This window comes from Bidens hawaiensis, unplaced genomic scaffold, assembly GCF_021521415.1.
Source record: "Bidens hawaiensis isolate Kalapana, Puna unplaced genomic scaffold, B.hawaiensis_p1.1 tig00009445_1, whole genome shotgun sequence".
NCBI classification, from domain to species: Eukaryota; Viridiplantae; Streptophyta; class Magnoliopsida; order Asterales; family Asteraceae; genus Bidens; species Bidens hawaiensis.
Genome location: NW_027491700.1, coordinates 465,398 through 480,233, shown reverse-complemented (window position 1 = coordinate 480,233; position 14,836 = coordinate 465,398). Strand labels below are relative to the sequence as shown.

Genomic DNA, 14,836 nt, shown 5'->3' with positions numbered 1-14,836 from the left:
TTTGGAGGGCAAGGGTTCTTTGACATGGAACGGGTTGATCCAGCTGCTGAAGTTCAAACCTCAGTAGCTGAGGCGTCTGGTGTAAATGTTTCCATGGTCGCTACATCTGTGGCGGATTCTGAGAGAACTGACTCTGACTCATCTACTAACGATATCGTTGAAGCACAACAAATCCTTGCCAGACAAGAAAGGATTCATGGCAAGCGAAAGAAAGACTCAGATGACAGTGAATCAGATTATGAGGAGGATCTATATCGTCTGGTACGACGATCAAAGAAGGAAAGGGTTGGTGAAAGTTCTAGAGTTGGTGAAAGTTCAAGGGTTGTTCGTTTTTCCCCACCATCGTTGTCCTGTATGACTATGTTACCTGCTGCTTCTACTGTCACACTGCCGATCACCACAAGTGTTCCCTTGGTGACCACGTCGTCATAATTTGGTACTCCTCCAACCACGTTTCAGTTTACAGCACCGGAGATAGTTTCCTTACCGCCTCCTACTCTTACTCCATCCGAGGTTGTTGCTAGATTTGTTGAGTCGACGTTGGTTGCTACTGCGGGGTTACCTGTCTCCATACCACCCACGGTTACTTTTCAGCCTACCTCTGATATTCCAGCTAGTTTGGGAATTCCACCGCCGTATGCTCAGATATTTCTCACATGCGGTTTGATTTTGATTCTACTATGTCTGACTCGGAAAGGATTGCGACTCTTGAACGGGTAGTTGCTGAACAATCACGAATCAACCTCATCCAGACACAAGCTATTCAGCGACTGGTGGCAGAAAATCAGATACAATCATCACTCCTCGTTGAACACGGTAAACTATTTGATGCTCTTAAACAGTTCTTAGCATCTCAGGGGGAGACGAGCTGCAAGGGTGATGAATTGAGAACTAAGAAGAGGCAAGACAAAGACGATGATCCCAATGCTTCGAAAGATGCAGGTGGTGAGTTGCCAAGAACTGAACAAAATCTTGGGACTTCCATATCTCAGGGGGAGTCTGCTGGTCCGTCAGGCAGTACATGTGGTGAGAATGTGGTGGTTTTAGATGATGAGGAAGTGTTGGGAAATGATGATGATGAGTCAGTTAATGATGTATTAACGGCGGAAGAGATTGAAAATATTGGGGAACAGATAGAGATTGATAGTGAGTTGGAAGAAGGGGAGTAGTTGATGATGGTGTAGAGCATGATATTCCAAGTATTGATGAGGTGAACCAGAGTCAAGATGAAAATGTGCCAGACGAGCCTGAGTGGGAAGAACAGCCAAGATGGAAAAAAGGCTGTGTTTAGTGGTTCTTCAAGACAAAGAAGCTTGCGGTACCAACAATGTTTAAGAAGTGTTACAATATCAAGGGCTACGCTGAGTCAAAGAAAGGAATCATTTGCTGGTTGTATGACGAACAGTTGAAGTTGTTTGTGATAAAGCGTTACGATGGGATTCAGTATTTTAAGAAGACTTTGAGATCGCTTAACACCTTGCCTGATTGTGAGGTGAAAGATTTGGAACATTTGAGATTGATTAATCGAAGCGATGACAACTTTGCAAGGTGGGTTGGAAGTATTGTGTGGAAAGAAAGTGTGAAAGAGAAAAAGTTTGAGTTGCTGAAGCCACAGAAAGGGAAGTTAGTCGAAGACAAGGAAAGAGGCATGAGGGCTGATGGTAAGCCTTGAATGGTGAAGAAATACAAGCCAATTAGGTGTTTGAAAGAGGTTCCGATGAAGATGATGCCCAAAGATGTGTTGAAGGATCTCAAGTGGTGGTATGTTGACTGTCAGACTGCTGAAACTGTTATGGAAGATGAGGATGAACAGGAGATCCTGAGAGTGTATGATCCCATGCACTTGGTTAATTTGTCTCAAGCTGATTTGCAGGTACTTAATGATAAGAAGATTTTTTATATTCCTGCGTGGAAGGATGAAGCTAAGAAGTACCAGAGGGTGGTCTCTTTCTGTGTAAGACAGGGCGTTCATGCTTGAAGACGAGTGGTACGAGATTATTGGATTACAAGACACGAGAAAGAAGATAGAGATATGAAGCTACTGCCAAGGGGGAGTCTGTTGGTGCATGATGCCAGTAATTCAATATTTCGTGTTTATTTGTGTCTGTAATCGTTTAAACTGTTTGTTTTGTGTTGAACATGTTATTATATGTTCGCCCTTGTTTTAGGCGAACTTGATGTCAGCGAAGTTAAGACAACTTCGCCTAGTATGTTAGGCGAAGTTGTCGAGCTTTATAAATCCTTAACTTCGGCTGTTTTGGTTAAGTTTTTAACGATTGGTTTTTTGTGATTCTTTGAATCACGTGTTTGTTCTAGCAATATATCAAGTATCATCTTATATTCTCGTGTGTTTTACCTATATTCAACGTATTAAGCATCTCGACACTCGTATCGTATACTTGGGGATTCCGCACCCTCGTGTTACGAGATACTCCTGCATAGATCCGGCTGGGAACCTACAGCCATACTTGCTATATGTTTATGTGCTCAATGTGAACCGCATTCGGAGAGGTCCAGCATAATCTCAGAAAATAGTATGATCATACGCTAGTCGATTTAGCTTTGTGCTTTTCGACATCTCATTTTATTTGCTCATTGGTTGATTTGTTAATCTCATTTGACTCGTTGCAGCTATGTATTTTATTATATATGTATAACTGAACTGGTGTGTTGCTCACTCAACCTCGTGTTGACAAACTATATTATTTTCAACGCATATGCAGGTCATCGTTTAATTTGAAGTGTATGGACTTAAAAGACTTGTTTAAGGACTATGCTAGAAGATTTTATTTCAAGATTATAAATTTGAATTGTTTGATGTTTGTTTACTTTGGATTTTCTTTTGTAATGAATAATGATGTTATTTGAATTAAATAAATAGATATTTAAATTTTAATATTTGCATGATAGTAACCTTGCGAGCTGTGACAATCAGTCCACGCACGGCATTTCCGTCGTAGGTTGGGGGTGTGACAACCACACCGACGGTGTGCATTCAAGATTTGTTTCTTTATTTTAGTTTTTTGTTTTGTTTTCTTTTTTTTTTCCCTTTTCACCAAGTTGTTTAAAAAATGGTATGGTTTTGAGTGATGTGATAAAAATGGTGTAACTGTGGTTTGAAACCATGGGTTGAGTATTTTTCTAAATGTGTCAGACGGAAAGTTCATAAAATAATATTTTTTATAAAACTAAGGCAAGCTGTGGTTTCAAACCACGGATTGTATAAAAGTAGTAACCTAATACCACTTTTCGTGTTAATGTGGTGGTTTTGTAAGTCAATCCGTGGTTTGAAACCACAGTTTGATCTTAACTTTTATTAGTTTTTTTTAAATGCTGAGTAAAATTCGAACTTTTTTTTTTACCATATGTGGTGCCATGAAGATCTCCTATATAGGTTTACGTCTAATGCATTTTAAGAATCTTTGATCGTCACGCTGAACAAATAGTGAAATGTCATCTCAAAGAAGAAAAAATAAAATAAGCTAGAACATCCTAAATATACTAAAGAAAGAAAATAAGAAAAGAAACCAAACCTTGGTGGAAATCATGTATTGACCGAAAAAAAACGTGTACACATATATACTTATCAACATTAAAAAAAAGATCAAACTGTGGTTTCAAACCAAGGCTTGACAACAAAACCACCACACAATTGAAAGTGGTATTAGGTTTTATTTTTTATTCAATCCGTGGTTTCAAACAACAACTTGCTTTATCTAAATCAAAATTATTACTTTTTGAAATACTCATCTGACACATATATAGCAAAATACCCAAACCGTGGTTTCAAACAACATTTACACCATTTTTGTAACCATATTTTAAAACCATACCATTTTTAAAACAACTTTTATAAAGATACCATTTATGAAAATGTTTCACTCTTGATAGATCTTTAATGTATATTTTAAGATATGATGTTTTTTTCTTTTTCTTTTCGTTTTCAAGATCTAACGATTGTATATTTGTTTTTATATTTTTTCTTCTTTTTATTATTAAGAATTCATATAAGTGTATTTTAGTATTGATTTATGTATAGGTAAACTAATTATTAGGTTTGTTAGTTTGTAACCATAGTAACAAGGTGAATAAGTTTACGGCGTTGGGAAATTCCAAGAAACAAATAAAGCGAGATCCAAAAGCATACAAAGAACACGGGTGAGTATCCAATTTTAGGATTGTTTGCGAGATAGATTTAGATTACAATTGTTTTTGTTTTTAGTTCAAGGATATTTTCATTTTTAGTATTCTTATTATATTACACATTTGTTGTACTTAAAAAAAATTGTATGTAAAATGTTCGGAATACATATGTTTTATTTTGAATGTTGAATTAATTTGTATGTAAAATATTCGGAAAACATATGTTCGAAAATCATATGTTTAACTGGGAATATTGCATTAATTTATATGTAAAATGTTTGTAAATCATATATTAGAAATTACAAGTAGTTGAATTTTAACTCTAATACACTACCATTCAACATATGTTTAATTGGGTATATTAAATTAAGAGGGTTTAATTCAACATTCAACCTCTCTTAATTTAATTCAACATTCAACCCCTCTTAATTTAATATTCCCAATTAAACGTATGTTTTTCAAATATTTTTAAGACTCCACATATTAAATGGTTAATAGAGCTTATGACATTTTGTTTTACAAACATTTTACATACCAGTTTTTCGAACATCATCATCGTATCATCATCGTACTCAGTAAATCCCATCGATAGCAAAGCTATGGTAGGGTATTTAAAAACATATGTTTTTCAAACAATTTATATACGAACATATGTTTTTTTCAAAAATAGTATTTAGGCGACGTTTTAAACACCACCACCACAATTTCTTCTCAAGTTCAGCCACTGATCCCCACCGACCCCTTGATTATGATTTTTTTAAACAATGGTAACAATTGGTTTAGTTTCTTTTTACGAAATATGTTTTAAAGAAACATGTTCACATGATTAAAAATGTTTCTTAAACAAAAAATTAGAAGAAATCAATACTAAACTAACGAAGTGATAAAGAGAAAAAATATATATATAAAAACAAAAACTTTATGGCTTGCTATGTTAGAGATTTCCAAAGTCCCACCACCACCACTCAATTAAAAAAAAAACAAGACTTCTCTCTACATCTTCGTCTCAAGTAATTCATCTTCCGTATTTTTTTCTTTTTAACTTGATCTTAACTTTCAAGCTAACATTCAATTCCTTGAGGAATTTATTATATAACATAACAGATTAACAGGTAAAGTTAGAATAATAAACTGATCATGAAATAAATAATCCAAATTGAATTCAATGTGATAAAGATATATACAAAATACAAAATAAACTTTTACCAGACAATAAAATTTCGAAGAGCCCCAAAAAACAATATAACGATGATTTTGAAAAACCCCCCCGAACAATAACAAAGATTTAAACTTTAAACATACTGATTTTGTAGCAAAAGCCGAAAAGTCTTTAGAAACTTTAAATTACACTACAACAATAAAAGAGTTATTAGGAGTAGTTTTTGACTTACAAAATTTAGATCCTACCTAATTCTTTTCAAAATCATAGTTTACACCGACCATGCCGCCATACGATACCTCTTCAACAAGCAAGATGCCAAACCCATACTTATCCGATGGATTCTAATACTCCAAGAATTCGACATAGAAGTCAAGGACAAGAAATGAGCAGAGAATGCAGCCGTAGACAATCTTTCACGCTTAGAATGACCAGCTTCAGAAGAACATCACGAGGAAATTATCGATGATAACTTTCCACATGAAGTTATCATGCATATCCAAACATTCATGAAAGAGGAGGACGAAAGTTCCTGGTTTGCCGATTTCGCAAACTATCTAGCTTACAGAATCCTAAGAAAATGGCTAACTCATCAACAACGTAAGAATTTTTTCTCCGACCTTAAATTCAATTTCTGGGAAGACCCTTACTTGTTTAGAATAAGTACCGATCAGGTTAATCGTAGGTGTGTATCAGGAAAGGAAGCCTTAGATATTCTCAAACACTGCAATGAATGACCAACTGGTGGACACCACAGTACCGCCACCACGGTTAGAAAAGTGTTTGACGTAGGATTTTTCTGGCCTACCATATATAAAGACACACATGCTTTGATCCAAGAATGTGATGCTTGTCAAAGAGCCGGAAACATCTCAGCCAAGAATGAGATGACTCAAAAAGGCATTCAAATATGTGAAGTCTTTGATGTATGGAGAATAGATTTCATGGGCCCATTTCCTAACTCATTCATGAATAAGTGCATCCTCGTAGCAGTCGACTACGTGTCTAAATGGATGGAAGCACAAGCTATTCCCACTAACGATGCTTGAGTAGTTGCACGATTACTGAAAAGGTTATTTTCACGATTCGGCACTCCAAAAGCCCTAATCAGCGATAGAGGTGCCCACTTCTGCAATGCGTTGATGGAAAAAGTCTTAGCACGATATGGAGTTCACCACCGTTTGGCAACACCATACCATTTGCAGACTAGTGGGCACCTAGAAGTCTCGAATCGGGGAATAAAAAGGGTCTTAGAAAGAATTATAAGAATGAATCGCAAGAATTGAGTAGAAAAATTAGATGATGCTTTGTGGGCCTTTAGAACAGCCTACAAAACCCCATAGAAAAAACACCCTTCAAACTTGTTTATGGAAAAGCATGTCATCTACCCGTAGAGCTAAAGCACAAAGCTTACTGGGCTCTTAGAGCAATAAATTTCGATCTAAAGTCTACCGGTAAAAATCGGGAAGATCAAATTCACGAGCTAGAAAAACTAAGAGCATTGACCTATGAAAACTCCTGGTCTTACAAAGAAAACACTAAACGTTTACACGACACCCATTTGAAAGGAAATAAAACGTTTCAAGTTGGCGATCGGGTACTGTTATATAACACACACTCACGTCTCTTTCCAGGAAAACTAAAGTCTCGTTGGACAGGTCCATACATAGTAGAAATAGTTTTCGATTGTGGGACAGTCAAGATTTCAAATTCTGACGGCCACAAATTCAAAGTTAATGGACATAGATTAAAACCATACATCGATGGACCATTCGAAGATGTCTCGGAGGTAATAATCCTCCATCAAAACCAATGAACATAATGGAAATAGGGTCTGGCCAAGACCCTCATTAAACCAGGTCTTGTATATATACATTTCTCTTTGAAAAAAAATAGTGTCTCAAACACGGGTGCGTGCCTCTAAAAGCACGGTCCCGTGCCACAAAATGCGGGCCGGAATCTTTGTTGCAAATATCTCAGTCAGAATTGTAGTACCAAAAGCACGGGGCCGTGCCTAACAACTGCTTCACTATAAATTGCACCTCTTGCCAATGCATTTCTTGCACCAAACCAAACACAAACACTATCCCCTGAGAAATCAAAATGCCTAATGAAATGAATAACGAAATTCATGTTCCTCGCCAACCGAGAAACTAAACCCAACACATTTCCAAAACCGAGCTACTCATGAAACTTCAAGAGCTTGTTAAGGAACTCACCGAAATGAATCTCCTTGCAGAGATGCGCTTCATACAACTCACCGAGTTGGTGGAAAGCATGAAAATGGAACTATGGGACATCAACGAACAACTTCAGTTTCAAGTCCTTCGTTTCACATACTTTCCTCCACCCGGGCCATTCAATGGAGGAGAACCTTTCGGTGGAATTTAGAGACATTCATCTTTATGTTTTCATGTGTAATCAAGTGCAATAGGCATAAAGTTTAGGACTTACGGGCTTAACCCGATTAAATTTCATGTTTCAAGAAAATCGGGCATATCCCGAAAATGTGTTTAAGAATCTTTTAATTAATGAAAAGTAATTTTAAGACGTTCAAAATGTTCGATTAACATCTTACACATCATTCCGAAAATTCTTGTTCTCGCGTTTTGCTGAAATATCAAAGAAAATATTTCAGTGACAAAAAGCACGGGTCGTGCCTCATCTTACACGGGGCCATGGTCACCTTAGAATCTTCAGCATGATACGCGCTGACTCCATACAATTCTCTGAATCAGAAACATTTATTCTCATAGAGGCACAGGGCCGTACTTCACCAAGCACGGGGCCGTGTTCGACGTTCCAGTCTCTATATAATGCATGAAAATCTCACTATTCCATTCATACCAAACTAAAAGTTACTGAAATGGAAAACAAAAGAATGGAGTGGAAATTAGTGAGGAAATGCAAGTATGGTGATTCTTCCTCACACCTTGAGGAAGAAATCATTAGGCTTCAAAACATTGTAAGAGACCAGGTCGAAAGTAACATCCAAATTGAAGCTCGCTTGATCGAGTTGACAAACAAGGTTGAACTTGTAAGGTTCGAAAATTTCCACATTGTTGAAAGTCACAACAAATATGTGAATTTCAAGCTTAACTATCTTAACCGAGAAATCGGGAAGCTCGAAAAAAAGCTTTCTGAGCTCTTGGAAGCCAAGAGAGCCCCACCACACATTCAAGAATTGTTCGGGAATGGTGGTCGTTAGTAGTTCAGGCCTTGTCATGTCTTGTTAGGATTTACTCTTGTTTAAGATAGTTTAGTGTTTTAAGAATTAATGTTCGGGAATTTTGTTTTAATTTTCTTTTTAATGTTCAAGAAGTTAATGAAATCTATGAGGACGTTTTATTTTACTTTAACCTTAATCAAAGAAATTAGTTAAAGACGAACCAACTCGTTAAACAAACAACAAACAAGAAGAAACCTGACTATGACATGCAGCACGGGGCCGTGCTTCATGAAGCACGGGGCCGCACCCCACTCTACAGTGCAGTTATGAGATTTTAATTAAAATATCATAATCCCCACACTTAACCCTAAAACACTCCGCCTACTTTCGAAAATCGGCGCCCCTAACCTAATATCCAATTCTCCACTTTAAATCTTCGATTTCCAACAAGAGGTATGTTAATTCGGTGATTATGTTGTTCAAATTCATCATTCTAGGTCTAAAGTAAACCCAAATCTGACCAACTGTTGATAAATCGGGTCAAAACCAAGGAAATAGATGGGTCAATTGTTTAAATCTCGGGTTTTGATTTGATAGATTGATTTGTACTTAGGTTTAAGGGAGTTTGTTGGGGGAAAAATAATTCGGGTTCGGGTCTTGGATACTCCAAACAATAAAATCAAACCCGGATGATATTTCTTAAAGAACCGGGTTAAATCGCAAGTTCGAATCTTGACATTTGCATAATAGGATTAAAAACACGGGCTGTGTTTTGCAAAACACGCTCCGTGGTCAACTGGATTTAAATCTAGGGTTTTGATTTGATATTTTTTAAAATAAATATCTATACATGTTACTAACAGGTTAAATGGTCTTTAACTTGTTAGAACACGAATTTAAACATGTCTTAAACAGGTCGATTTGTTTAAGACATTTAAAACTCGTGCCGTGTCGTGTTAACATGTCCGTGTCATAAATTGACAACCCTATTGGTGACACCCTTGCACACACATTTAGGCCGCCAGAAACAAGTTACCATAAAAAGATACATCATAGCGGTCATTCTATTTATCAATATTAGGGCTATTTATATTAAAAAAAATAATAATAAAAATCCCATTTTTAGATTTGCGGGTATAAACTAATTTTTAGCTAGAAATCATCATCTTTTGAAATTGTGATTTTAGCTAGGTAGCCAGTTTCAAAACTTTTGGTTTTAAGGTCATATGATCAAATTATTGGACAAAATATGCTGACTTGGTGACATGTCAGAAATTTTTACTTCTTTTCTTACGTGCTTGATGTCTCACTTAAAAGCTTGTTTTATACAAATATTAACTACATGATAAACAAATCTTACAAGAACTCAGGAAACAATTTCAAACCTACCTTAAAACTATCTTGACAACTAATAGGAAACATAACCAGGCTTGAACCAAATGATCAACAAGAAAAATTATGCAATTAAATGAGATCTTCGATCAACAGCAACAGCAGCCATCCTTCCGGTTTTCCATTAAAGCACTTCCGCTCCTTTATGTTAAATAAATATACAAACAATTACAAACCTATTAATCACCAATGAAAACAAAACACAAAAACAAAATTAAAAAATATGTTTAACACCTTGAAGTGTATAACTTTAACCAATCACGATCGAGAAATGTATAAACCAACTCCCAAGCGACATCTTGTACATTCGGGTTATACGTGTAGAATCTAAGTTTTCGTCTGTCCCTAATCGAAGATACGATAACGTGTTGCTATATCGTGAATTTTCCATCTTGCGATTTGAAGATGACTTTGTTGTAAATTGTAACATTCGTTACTTTTCAAACCCGAAAAATCCGACCCGTTTTAAATTTTCGTTTTTTATTTACAAATATATGTATAAAACATATTATAATATCCAACTCAATAATAAAATATACATTCAACATTTCTAATCCCCGATGTGATACCTGGCATTTTCAGTTAAATCATGTTGACTGTGTCAATACACCCAGTTATTTCTGTTAACTAAGTTAATGAACTCCCATGCATATAGTGTCATGTATGCATACATTGAGTCAGTGGTGTCGTTGGTGACCTAAGTGAGAGTAACTAGTTATTGATAACTAGAATAATAAACTTGTCACACGTGTTATTATATATGATATGTTATAATAAATTTGTCACACATGATATGTTACATGTATTATATGTGGTGGGTGAAATTGTGTTACATGCTACATGATTAGTTGTTGTATACTTATATGTTGTAGGAGAAGTGAATAATTAAAATAACATGACCTATGATATATTACATGACAAGTAACAAAAAGACTAGTACACAACATATGGTTACTAGAAAATGTTTATAATAGAATGTAACATGTCACATGTAATAAAAACTGACATAACCTAAAGTTTAATAAAATTAATTATGTCTTAATGATTGTGTTAATGATGAGTAAATAACAATTAAGTTTATAAGTTTTCTTTTTCTTCCTTTTGGCCGTCCATATCACATCACACACACATACATTTTATTTTTCTAAAACACTCTCAAAATATCATAATCAAGTTGGGTGATTCTTGGAACAAATAGTGATATAGCATTGATCAAGCAAGTAAGTAAGCATGGTTAATATATATTTTGTTTATGTTTCTTTGATTTGGAATTGTGGGATTGAGTATCCAAACACATGTAATCATAAGAAATAAAAAGATGATTAAGTTGATGGTTTTAAAAGAAATTATGTGTCTTGTCATAAAGGAAAATTTGGAAACCTTTTGTACATAAATATTATTTTATAAATCAGTAAAGTAATGAAATACATGAAATTGGTTATACAAAATGGTTCCTTGATGATTAAAGATCATAAGGATATAAGAATCATGATTTTTTTGACTTTTGGTTTGAATCTTCTTGTTGACAGATTCTGTGTTTTAGATTGTATATTGTGTAACTTGATGATATGTTGGTGTTTCTGATTGATTTGTGATACTATGATTAATTACTTTAAATCTAGTTTTCAAAAAGTCAAGAATCATAATTTTTGGACTTTTTTTGACTAGTTTTTATTAATTTACAAAATCGGGTTGCAATCCTGATTGAAAGAGAAATTTTCTGAGCTGTGTTGTAAATTGTATAACTTGAGATTGAAATAGATATGGGTGTTATTATACTTCTAGAATGTTATAAATTGAATTAGGAATCCAATCCAATTGGTCTTGCATCAATTGGATATATATGGAAATTTTAGCAAATATTTATATTCTGTTGTGCTGATAAGGTAGCTGAAAATAACTTGAGATTGAAAATAGATATGGGTGTTATTATACTTCTAGAATGTTATAAATTGAATTAGGAATCCAATCCAATTGGTCTTGCATCAATTGGATATATATGGAAATTTTAGCAAATATTTATATTCTGTTGTGCTGATAAGGTAGCTGAAAATAGGTTGCTGTAGTGTATGAATTTTTATCATGTTTGTAAGTGTTGAAATATTACAAGAAAATTTTATGTTGTTCCTAATATTTGAAAGTATCTATGGGAATTATTTGGTAAATTATTTGCATGTTTTGACTGGTTATAAAAATAGGTTTTGGTGACTTAAAACCTGCCCAAATTTATCCAGCATGCTGTTTGGTAAATATAGTTGTAGTTTGTACAAAGATTGTTGTGTTATATTGGAATTTGACTTTATCGGTCAACTTGAAATTATTTGACTAAATGCTTGGTCTTACTTATAAGAAATGAAATTTGTAAAAGTATGACTTGGTCATAGGGTTGCATGAAAAATGATTAACTGCAAATTTCATGATCGATTATTAGGTTGCGACTATGAATATCTTATGACTATTTTAAGTCTAGATAATTGGTCAAAAGTCACCAACGGGTCGTCAGTCAACATTTAGGGTCAACGTTCAATATTTTGGTCAACGGTCAATATTTTTAGTCAACGGTCAACAACTTGGACCTTTTGGTCAAAGTCAACGGAAAGTCAAACTTTGGTCAAACTTTTAATAATCTGTGGGATTGTTTGGATACTAAGGATTCTAGGAATCGCTTAGAAAATACTTATAGTGTTTGTATGAATATCTACTTTTTATAAGTCGTCAGTTAATATTAATTTTTATGCTTTTAATTTTAGTTTGTGACGTTCAATTGCTTCAATTTCATTTACGTACTTTCGGTTTTATTTCAAGTTTGTCTTCAACATCAAGGTGAGTTTCTCACACCCCCTTTTTACTATTTTACTACTTTTGGGGGTAGCATATATATCATATCCAAATTACAATTTCGTTTATTCATTATTTACAAACTACAATTCGCTACATGGACTTGTGTATTTACTATTACTTGCTCAAAATTACTTGCACATGGATTACTTCAATATAGTATGATTATACGCCCCCATTTGCGCGCTAGACATTTGTTGTTATGAGTGAAAAAGGGCCTCATTATCCGAGTACGTTGGTGCACAATCCCAACTGGAAAGGACCTTACTTGCGCTTATCTGAGTACGCTGGTGTACAATCCCAGTTGGAAAGGATCTTACTTGCTCATTTACACTTGTTCATAGAATTGTATGATTTTTATGTACGTATATCAAAAACTTGTGTGAACTCACCAACTATTCAATTAGTTGACTTTATTTTATATATATATATATATATATATATATATATATATATATATATGCTACAGGTACTTTCATTATAGGATGAAATGACGAAGCTACTAGAAGTTAGGCTATCTAGATAATAAACAAGAAGATGTTTGTTTTGTTCCGTTTCCCTTGTATTTGTTTATTTGATTAACTTGTGTACTTGATGCCTTTGAATGAATTAATGATAATATTGTCACATGTGTTTTGAGCAATTTGTACGTCACACTCAGGCGTTTCCGCTTTAGCCGGGGTGTTACATAAAATAATCAAATGTCAAGTAATTATAAAGAAAACCTTCATCAGTGTCTAGGTTTGAGGCGAGAGTTAAATTGACTAAACTACCCTTGTCAACAGTGAACCACTCGCTAGATGACCAGTAAATCATTGGTCGAGGCGAGTTGGGACTTCTACAGTGCATGGCTAACTCTATGGGCTCCATCACCAAACTATACAGTCCATCAACGTTGTTCACCTCAGAAAGCCGACTCACGAGCTTATTTGCTCCACCGACCCGGAGTGTTTGACCGACCAAGAGAGTATCTGTTGGGGAATCATAGCTTTGCCATAAGAAATTACCCTTACGGTCATGACGAACCATGTTACCGGTTGGAAGCACTTTAAAACCGACCACACCCTTGTTGACCGTATTTGTTTGCAAGGTCGGCTTCGAAAAGACGAAAAAATTTTGGCCCAAAGGCGAAATTTTTTTTGGGCCTTAAGTAAAAGAAACTTTTTGTTGAATTTAAACAATTTAATTATAAATGGGATTATTTGATTATGATTTAAGTTGTGTAAAAAACTTTTGTATTAAAAATAAACTTAAAATTGTTTCAAATAAGACTAGAATTGGTTATATGTCATACCCCTTTACCATTAGACCAAACTAATGGTTATGTAATTGTGTTGAAACATTGATTATACAAATGTTTTTGATAAAAATACATATAATTTCCTTTTGAAAAAAAAATTTCGGGCCTAGCGGGGTGTCGGGCATGTGGCCGTCGACTAACCTGCCATGCCTCAAAGACGGCCCTGTTCGTTTGCTAGACAACACGTCCATTGGCATCTGTAAGGACAAGGGTTAAAGTAGCGTTTTCACGAACCGGGTTCCCACGGTTAGCTTCCCAAACCCAACGCATGAGGGATTCAGATCGAACCGTGCCCATACTAAGAGCTAAGGTATATGCAACGGGTTGTGTTGTAGAAGCAAAGTTGGAATGGGTTGTTAAAAGGTGGAAGGGTACGATAATTTGCATTGTACTCGGCGATGTAGTCGCCGAAATCACCTTGGTTAACATATGTGAATGTTTGTGAAGCAGGCACAACTGCTGAAATGGAGGAAAATAGTTGAAAAGAGAAGAATAATAATATGAGAGTTGAGGTAGAAGCCATTTGTGTTGGTGTGTTTTGTAAGCATGAAGATTGTAGTACATATAGATGGGATGATGTTAGCTGCCGGTAGTATGAGACTATGAGAGTGTCGGAGGAAGATGCCAATTTTAGGGGAAAAAATGGCATTAAAAATCAATATTTCTAAGAAAAATTAGATTTGAATATTAAAATGGTTGTATGTTTTGTTTCATTGTTCAACTAGGTGTGCTTATCTTAGAGCACTCGTCATAAATTTTTTAAACATTCGAAGGAATATATCTTTACACTAAAGAAATTAAGACGGTATAAAACTATAAATAACTAATATATCAT

The 14,836-nt window shown here is 34.9% G+C and overlaps 1 pseudogene; it reads right to left on the bottom strand.

The window, feature by feature from the left end:
* Nucleotides 1-13,385: 13,385 nt before the first annotated feature.
* LOC143532417 (epidermis-specific secreted glycoprotein EP1 pseudogene) lies at nt 13,386-14,524 on the bottom strand (annotated as a pseudogene).
* Nucleotides 14,525-14,836: the final 312 nt, after the last annotated feature.